The sequence below is a fragment of the Saccopteryx leptura genome, chromosome 4 (genome assembly GCF_036850995.1).
Source record: "Saccopteryx leptura isolate mSacLep1 chromosome 4, mSacLep1_pri_phased_curated, whole genome shotgun sequence".
NCBI lineage: Eukaryota > Metazoa > Chordata > Mammalia > Chiroptera > Emballonuridae > Saccopteryx > Saccopteryx leptura.
The window spans coordinates 66,458,291-66,468,384 of record NC_089506.1 but is presented as its reverse complement, the minus strand read 5'-3'; the positions used below and the strand labels follow the sequence as shown (position 1 = coordinate 66,468,384).

General features: G+C 34.5%; 1 non-coding gene across 1 annotated transcript; it reads left to right on the top strand.

Moving 5' to 3' along the window:
- Positions 1-9,608: 9,608 nt before the first annotated feature.
- TRNAV-GAC (transfer RNA valine (anticodon GAC)) lies at positions 9,609-9,684 on the top strand. Its single transcript has one exon. It is a non-coding gene; the product is annotated as a tRNA-Val (tRNA).
- The last annotated feature ends 410 nt before the right edge of the window (positions 9,685-10,094 follow it).

Sequence of the window (10,094 nt, the reverse complement as noted above, 5' to 3'; positions counted from 1 at the left end):
TAATAAATAAAATCTCTAAAAAAATTTTAAGGTCAATATATTACTAACCACTCTGGTTTATAATCCTGCTAAGAAATTTTGTCATTTATGGAATTGGGAAGCTTAAATGACATTGAAGAAATGGTTAAAACTATTGCTTTTAAAATTAAGTTTTTTTTTGCACATTATATTCTAGCAAACCCTTTTTCCAGAGAAACAAATAAATAACATTAGTAACAGCAGCAATTATCATTCATAGTAAAAATAATAACATTTAAAATATTTATGTATCTTTACAATTTTAAGCCCTCCTGAGTAGATTAAAATTTTTATGATTATATAATAAATATTAATATTCATAATGATGGAAATTAACATTCTGTATATCTATTTTCTTTAAGATGGTATTTAAAAAATAAGAATATTCAGAATAAGACTTTATTTTTAAATTTTGTGTTTTCTTTGCAATATGACACATTCACTAAATCTTTGCATTACTTCTATGACACTAACACGGATATATGATTAATTGAGAAAATGTCAAATATAACCAGGTGTTGGAGAAATATTGATGCTGTTGAACTTTTAATACATACCATGAATGTTTCTACTTCTCCACAAACAAAATATTTGCCTTTAATCTATTGTTCATATTCATTAAAACTAGTCCTTTCATACCCTACCTCATGACTTTTTCAAAGGTCATTTGGGAGTCTTAATAATACTTGAAAAAATACTGGTTTCACAGAATATCTTCTCTACATTTTCTATCTTGGAAAATGTTTTGAGTATACTTCAGCAATAAAGTCTCAGGTTCAAATCCTGACTTTATCATTTACTAATAGTAGGGCATTGGGCAAGTCTCTTAACATCTCTAACCTTTACTACTCAGTTCAAATATTAGTTCTTCATTGTGAAATTTTAAAAGTTAGCATTTATAACCTGGCTTATAAAATAGTGTTCTTTATGTAGCATATTAGTCAATAATTTCCACATTTATGTTAATGTGTAGCTTAGTGATTTTTATGTTTCATATCAGGAATAGTCTCATCATATTAAACAATTTAGATTGGTACTGTATCTAATAAGACATTATTTTCCTATATGGTGTATAACTGAGTATTTTATTTTTTATAAAATAATTAATATATTAGTAGAGTATATTTCTACTAAGGGCAAACATATGGTCAAATTTTAAGACAATGTAAGCCCATTATGATAGCAAAAATAATGGTTCTCTTGATATCCAGAGAATGAAACTGAAAATGTAAGAGAATTTAAAAATATTTCAAGGGATAAATATAACTGAAGCCCCCCAATAAAATGAGAGAAAAAAAATCTTTCTACTTTTATGACATTATAGGTACTTTTAATTTAGTTTGTTCAAATTTATTACAGAAGTTAAGACATTTTCAATATTTGACAATTATTAATTCAGTAGTAATTACACTCTGGAAAAGTATATATAACTTGTCTTTTTATATATTTTAAAGTGTTTCATTAATTAATATTAACAATGGAGGACAATTACAATTACAATATTAAACATGTTGGAAAATTGTCTAAAAATTTGTATGCAAATTTTACTATAAAAATAAAGTATCCAAATGTATTCTACAAAACATTCTAAAAAAGTATTCTACATTTTTAATTATTGTAAAAGAAAAGATATAAAGCAGTTTGGATAGAAGTCTGGATGTTTTATAAGGCTAGGAATATGTATTCAGGTATTGGTATTTAGACTAAGATTCTGCTTATATTTAGGAAAATAAGATGAGCATATTTATATCTATATGTACATCTATATATTGTATCTATACATTCACAAATACACACACATTTATAAATATATATCTTGCTTTTTAAATTTACTTTCTTTCAATTCTCTGAATCAGAAAGTTATTAATACAACACAGCAACACAGAACACTTTCCAAATTGACAGATGTTACTGGACATATGAGAAATGTTATTATTCAGAAACGAGAGTCTGTATAAATTTTTATAAGTTAGTTTTTAAAATATTTATTCCTTTGAGCTCAATAATTTACTTTCTTATACCAATATACTGTAGGTAAAGAGACAGTATCAAGAATTATCATTGAAGAATAACTTACAAACTTTGGTCTTTTTATTTTTTAACCACAAAAAATGATGTTTTCTAGTAACATTACAAATTATATTCAAACATGAATAATAAAATCACTTTATAATTTTATACCTGTATAATGCAGATATTATCTTTTATTATAGCTTTTCTATTCTAGAAAATCTTCAGAGTAATTATTAATTCTTTTATAACTTTCTAAATGCATATGATTTGGAGTAATTCTAAATTATGTTTATTAATAAAGTTCTTATACAAGATTATATTGCTGATATGATCATCTACACTTAGTATAAGGCCAGCCAAAGGAGGGACACACAGGCCTGATGAGTTTTACAACAAGTTTATTTATGTATCTGCAAAACAGATGGGCTGAGACCCTCGTGTCATCAGCAGAGAGCTGCAGGAAAGGGGTATATGATATAGGGGTTGCTGCAGGCATTAGGTGGCATGGGATTAGCGCACCTTGACGTGCTCAGATCAGCATATCCTGGTTTGTGGCCTTGGACACAGACTGGCTTTCTTTCCCAACCTTCAGGTCCCTCCTCGTGGCCTTGTCCCACAGATATTTCTCCAAACTTTTCCAGGGTAGGGGGAGTTGCTTAACAGGAGGGAGAGGTTGGGCAAGGGAAACGCTTAGTGAAGAAGTTGTCCTAGTGGGAAGTTGGATGAGAGGAATTTGAGTTTTAAAGGGGCTCTGGATTTAAGGGAACCCAGAACCCAAACTTAACACTTTGAAAAATTCAGACACTTCTTGTAATCAGTGAGAATGTCTTTTAAAATATGAGTAACATATTTACTTCAGTCAATTCATTAAATTAGAAACAATTTATATTTATGGATGAATACAGGGTGGGGCAAAATTAGTTTACAGTTGTTTGTGTGGAAAAACAATACAATAATTAATAAATAATAATATAAGAATAAACTCTGTGTTTTGTGTACTCTGTAAACATCTAAGTGTAATTTCTCTTTATAGGTGAGGTGAGTGATGGAAATACAACCAACTAAAATACAAATGTTTTATATTTTAAATGTAATAAAGAAACAGAAAATGCCTGACCTGTGGTGGTGCATTGGATAAAGCACTGACCTGAAACGCTAAGGTTGCCAGTTCAAAACCCTGTGCTTGCCTAGTCAAGGCACATGTGAGAGTTGATGTTTCCTGCTCCTCCCCCTTTATCTCTTTCTCTCTCCTCTCTAAGATGAATAAATAAAATCTTTCAAAAATTTTTTTAAAAATTAAAAAATTTGTACTTCTGCTGTACTTTTATAATATATTAGAAACCAAATAGATATAGCACTTTAAAATTTACTTGTTGCAATTTTTAAAATAGGCCTTGGGGGCAATGAAGGGAGAAAACATTTTCCTATTTCTGAAAAACAAGATCCTGTACTTGAAAGTAAAATTGTAACTTGTTTCCACAGCATATGAAGTATGAAAGAATAAACTGATGTTTTTGTGATTCTGCACATTAAAGTCTTTAAAAAATAACATATTGACATTTTGGTTACATGAAAATATTTGAGGAATTTTATGAGAAAAAGAAGGTTGAGCCTTCTTATTCACATAGAGTATAGAAGGAGTAATTAGGACTAGCATGTGGAGGTAAAAGAAGAAACAGTTCTTGTCCAAGTGATGAAGAACTTCTAATAATTAGAACTAGGCAGGATCTTATGCTCATTATTCCTGAGAATATAACTTATCTGTCTTGTATCACAGTTTGTACCAAGGAGACTTAAAGAAAATTCTTGCTCATATGATTTTTTTAATAGCATCGGAAACAAACAGATAAGGATGTTGTGAGGGTGACAGACCAGAATGAAGCAAATAGGGAACGCTAGGTGTGTGATGCACTTGGAACATCATGCGGATTTATTTAGGCACTTTTGTGGTATGGCTTAAGAAAACTAATCGACTTCAGCAATAAATTTGCTAAAATTAACATTTAATCTAGACAGAGACATGTTTCCTAGAATTTGCTTTGAAAGTTAATGGTATGTCTGTAATTATTCTTAAGTGGAAACGTAAAGTGGTACTCTGAGGACAAAACACTAATTGAGACATGTATTATTATTATTATTTTCAGACTGAAATATGTTTTTTTATACCTGTCTACACAAAGACGAGTAAAATAAAATGAAACAATTATGTAATTTCTGAAGTCAGAAAGGAAACTTTTGTTTGAAGATTCTAACTGGGGAAACAGATCCTCTTGTAACTGAGGTGATCGTGTCAAATTAAATACTTTACTTTATGAGAGAAGCAGATGGCGTGGTGACTGCAGAAGAGGCACTTAGCCAACCAGATCAGCTAAAGCAGTATAACAGATGTCTCAGCCAACTTGTCCTCAGATCACATATGTCAATGGGTATCTCCATAATTTCAGCTATTGGGCTCACCACTGCTTCTGGCAAATTAAACCAAATGCTTTCACTCTCTCAGTGCATTCATTTTAAACCAATATAACAACTGGCAAAGATAACAGAGATAGCTTCTACAGAGTCCCCTTTTAGAAATACCATTAAAAAATAATTAAATAGTTTCAGCATCATGCTACCTATTCCCTTACTTGACCTATTCCCTTAGAAATTGAGTTTTAAGATCATTGTAATCATATTTCAAGTGAAATAGTTTATTTGGATCCATGAACTAATTCCATTTAAAAAGTTTATTTCAAATACATGTTTTTATTTGCACAGGGCCATTTGTCATCTTGCACTGTCATTTTGTAAAAGAAAGGTAATAAGTATCTTGAATCTCAAAGACCATTATACTTGGTTTATTTCTTTCTGCTTAAAGATCTAAAGTATGTATCCTTTTTTAAAATTTATTGTGCTGATATGAGAGTATGTATATTAAATTATTAACTGTACTAATGGCAATATAATTAAAATTACCTACAATACCGTTATTTAAAAGAAATCAATGTTTCCCAAAATATTATAGCAAAGTGGAAAATAAGTAAGAAGCTATTATTAGAAAACAAGTGAGCATATGAATAAGTATTTACATACACATATATGCACACAGACTATGTAGAATACTTCTTTATACACAGTACTTTCTTGTAATAGGAGCTTCATTAAAATTATGTGTTCAATAAACTATGATGTCAAAGTTTGTGAACTTAACCATTATTGTAACTTCATTACAGTTTTAGATAAAAAATTGAATTTAATACTTGTCTAGTGAACAGGCAGATGAAAAAAATTGAAGAGAATAAAATTTAATTAGGTTTATTAAGAAAAAATAAATTATGTACCACATAAAGATATTTTATATTTATTTAGGTCAACAATATACCTTATGTAATACATTGGCCCCATAAGATTATAATGGAGATTAATTTCCTGTCAGAGATGGAAGGGTAGAAATAAAAGAATTTTTTATTTTTGTTGATGGAGGCAATATCTCTGGAACTTGAAAATAGTTTTCCTTTCACACACAGCACCTCAATTTTGAGTGCACAGATTACATATCAATCAGTTAGTCACTGATGTTTCAGCACAGAGAAGCTTGCTTTGCCCTGTGCTACATATTCACAGGGTACTACAACCTCCATACACCTAACTTGATGGTCTTCAAGTACAATATCTAAATTCTTTATTGAAGATCCAAGGTCTTATATAAGGACACAGGTATTAAGTGCCAATGCCATTTTAGTAAAAACTTTCTATGCTAGAGTGAAACCAACTTGTCCCTGTACTTAAGAAATAGTTTCAGGTTGTAATTATGTACAGTATAGGTAAGTTTTATTTCTTCCATCAATTCAATGTCGGAGAGAGGAATTTGTGCCATATAAGATCAATAAAACCAAAAACAAGTTACCAAAGTTAAAATATTGAGTCTTCAATTGTACAACATCTCCATGTTACACACTCTTTTTTTATGAATACCACAAAGTTATTTACTCTAAACACTGTTTCAACATGCAATAGCTAAAACCACATTGTCATGGCAGTCTCTTATAATACTTTACCTTTCCAAATTGATTTTTATTTCTACTGATTCTTAGCCCAACTTTTACTCCCTCCTGACCATCACTTTTATGGTAATGAAGCCTTACTTTTTCTTATATTTTTATCATCTGTCCACATCCTTGTTCATGGACCAGCATGGACAACGGTGATACTCTATTTCTGACCCTGTTAGAAGGAAGTAAAGGGAGAGCTTGTGGAGCTGTGTTTATAAAGTCTACGGTAGTTTACAATAATATCTGAGGCCTTTTTATTTGCTCAGTATTCACTCACTGACTCACCAGAGCAACTTCTAGTCCTGCATGCTTTGTTCATGACAAATGCCCTTAACAGGTACAGTTTTTTTTTGTTGTTTGTTTGTTTGTTTTTACGGAGACAGACAGAGAGTCAGAGAGAGGGACAGACAGACAGACATTCCATAGAGAGATGAGAAGCATCAATCATCAGTTTTTTGTTTCGACACCTTAGTTGTTCATTGATTGCTTTCTCATACATGCCTTGACCACGGGCCTTCAGCAGATGGAGCAATCCCTTGCTCGAGCCAGCGACCTTGGGTCTAAGTTGGTGAGTTTTGTTCAAACCAGATGAACTCACGCTCAAGCTGATGACCTCGGGGTCTCGAACCTGGGTCTTTCACATCCCAGGCCGACGCTCTATCCTATGAGCCACCGCCTGGTCAGGCTTGATTTGCTTTTTAAAATTTTTATACTGTAGTTTTAGTGTACCTTTTCTATGTTTATATATGTTTCAGTAAAAACTACTTACTATCTTTAGAAATGCATACAGTGTCTGGTATGGTATCATACTCTACAGGCTTGTGGCATAGGAGCAGTAGGGTATATACCATAGAGCCTAGGGCAGCGGTCCCCAAACTACGGCCCGCGGGCCACATGCGGCCCCCTGAGGCCATTTATCCGGCCCCCACCGCACTTCCGGAAGGGGCATCTCTTTCATTGGTGGTCAGTGAGAGGAGCATAGTTCCCATTGAAATACTGGTCAGTTTGTTGATTTAAATTTACTTGTTCTTTATTTTAAATGTTATATTTGTTCCCATTTTGTTTTTTACTTTAAAATAAGATAGGTGCAGTGTGCATAGGGATTTGTTCATAGTTTTTTTTTATAGTCCGGCCCTCCAATGGTCTGAGGGACAGTGAACTGGCCCCCTGTGTAAAAAGTTTGGGGACCCCTGGCCTAGGGTGTAGTGGACAATACCATCTCAGTTTGTGTAAGTACAGTCTGTGAAGATCACACAATGACAAAAATCACCTATAAACACATTTCACAAAATGTATACTTGTCTTTAAGTGATATATTTCTCTAATAATGCTGGAAAGAGAACATTTTTTGTGCTGTTAATCTCTGAGTTTCTCATTGTTTTGTACCATGCAAATTTTAAGTTCATTTTGTAGATTGTCTCAGCAGACATCATAGGTTGTCTCTAGTTGTATTAAACATACAGTATGATCTTGAACTTCCCCAATCATGGGCTAGAGGAACAGAAATAAATATGTGTTAGATTTATACCTATGAAGGTATAAATCTATATGTTTGCTTCATTTTCACAATCTTGGTCTTTAGGTATTGTTACACCAATACTTTCCAAGATGGCATTCAGCTGAAATTTTAAAATTCAGACATTTATTCCAGGCCTGCCTTTTCCCCTCCCTTTTTCTTTTTTTACACCTTTGTCGAGATGAGAGTGTAACATCAAAAAGAGAAGAAGAAAGAGAATAAATAATCAGTAGTAGGAGAAAAAAAGACAATAAGGATAACTATGAAGATGGCAAGAGCAATATCACTTTATTCCCCAGGTGAATCAAGCCATTGCTTAAGCAATGGCTTATGATTTATCTCTATTTACATTAGAAGTATAAACAACAGCTACCACCATTACCTACAAAAATATATGGAAACGAGACAGGGGTCAAAAATTAAGTGGGCCACTTTTCCATGTTTTGTAATGTTCAAGAATATGCTGTTGCCTTACCAGGCAGTGGCATGGTGGATAAAGCATCGGACTGGGATGTGAAAGACCTGGGTTTGAAACCCTGAGGCCGCTGACTTGAGAGAGGCTCATATGACTTGAACATGGGCTCACCAGCTTGAACACAGGGTTGCTGGCTTGAGCATGGGATCATAGACGGGATGCCATGGTCACTATTTTGAGCCCAAAGGTCCTTGGCATAAAGCACAAGATCGCTGGCTTGAGCAAGGGGTTACTTACTCTGCTATAGTCCCTCCCAATCAAGGCACATATGAGAAAGCAATCAGTGAATAACTAAAGTGTCACAATAAAAAATTGATGATTCTCTTATCTCTCTCCTTTCCTGTCTGTCTGTCTGTCTGCTCATATCTGTCCCTTTCTGTGACTCTCTCTCTGTCTCTGTCAAAAAAAAAAAAAAAAAAAAAAAAGAAGAAGATGCTGTCAGTATTTGCTGGACTTGAGCCAAATTACTCAAATTCACTTAAAAGGACTGCTTGCTCTCTGAAGGGCTCAGAAAAACAAGTGAGTTTAAGTCAAGGTCTAAGAAGAAGTAGGTGAATAAAATTATAAAGTGACATGGAGAGACTGCAGGAAACTAAGGACAGTAACCCTAATGATCTCCCTAAAGAGCAAATGGTCTCTTCACAAAGGAATGAGCATTTCATCACAAACCAAACCACATTCATTGATGATCTGTCACTCTTGACTCAAGAAAACAAACACACAGGAAAAAACATCATTAACTGACAAGTTCAGTAAAGGGCCACATATTATTTTGATGTTTACATTCATACAACTAAGTTTTGGAGAGGGAGTGAAGAGGAAACAGCTTAGAAGTAGACATTAGCACTGTGGTTCTTAACTCCAGCATTCTTGTACCCAGGTGAAGTCTTCACAGAAAAAGGAAAGAAGGATGTGACATTTTAATGAAGCTAGAAATTGAACATTTGGCCAGAATGAGTTTGAAAATAACAAAATGATTGGCAAGATACAGAATCTGTTCAAGGTATCATTAAGAAATTGGACAGTGCCTGACCAGGCGGTGGCGCAGTGGTTAGAGCGTCAGACTAGGATGCCGAAGACCCAGGTCCAAGACCCAAGGTCACCAGCTTTAGCGCAATCTCATCTGGTTTGAGAACAGCTCACCAACTTGGACCTAAGATCCCTGGCTCGAGTAAGGGGTTACATGGTCTGCTGAAGGCCCACAGTCAAGGCACATATGAGAAAGCAATCAATGAACAACTAAGGTGTTGCAATGCGCAAAGAAAAACTAATGATTGATGCTTCTCATCTCTCTGTTCCTGTCTGACTATCTCTCTCTCTGACACTCTCTCAGTCTCTGTAAAAAAAAGAAAAAAAATTGGATAGGGAGATTCAGCATGACATGTATAAAAGTAGTGATAAAAGGAAAATAAAAATTTTTCTAAGCATAATTCACTCAGTTAAAATTGTTAAAACAAACAAATAAAAGGCAAAGCCACATAACTCTTAGTTAATTAAATATCAGAAAAAAGTTTTATAATGTCACCCTTCTTCATATTCAATAAACCCCATGTATGCCCTGGCTGGTTGGCTCAGCGGTAGAGCGTCGGCCTGACGTGCGGGGGACCCGGGTTCGATTCCCGGCCAGGGCACATGGCAGAAGCGACCATTTGCTTCTCCACCTCCACCCCCTCCTTCCTCTCTGTCTCTCTCTTCCCCTCCCGCAGCCAGGGCTCCATTGGAGCAAAGATGGCCCGGACCTGGGGATGGCTCCTTGGCCTCTGCCCCAGGTGCTAGAGTGGCTCTGGTCCTGGCAGAGCGCCGCCTGGGAGGGGCAGAGCATTGCCCCCTGGTGGGCAGAGCTTCGCCCCTGGTGGGCGTGCCGGGTGGATCCCGGTCAGGCGCATGCAGGAGTCTGTCTGACTGTCTCTCCCCATTTCCAGCTTCGAAAAAATACAAAAAAAAAAAAAAAAAAAACACAACACCTATGTATGAAGTATTTTGATCCAAAGACCTTGGGAAATAACACTGACTAAAAAAACAAACAAATAAAAACAAGAAA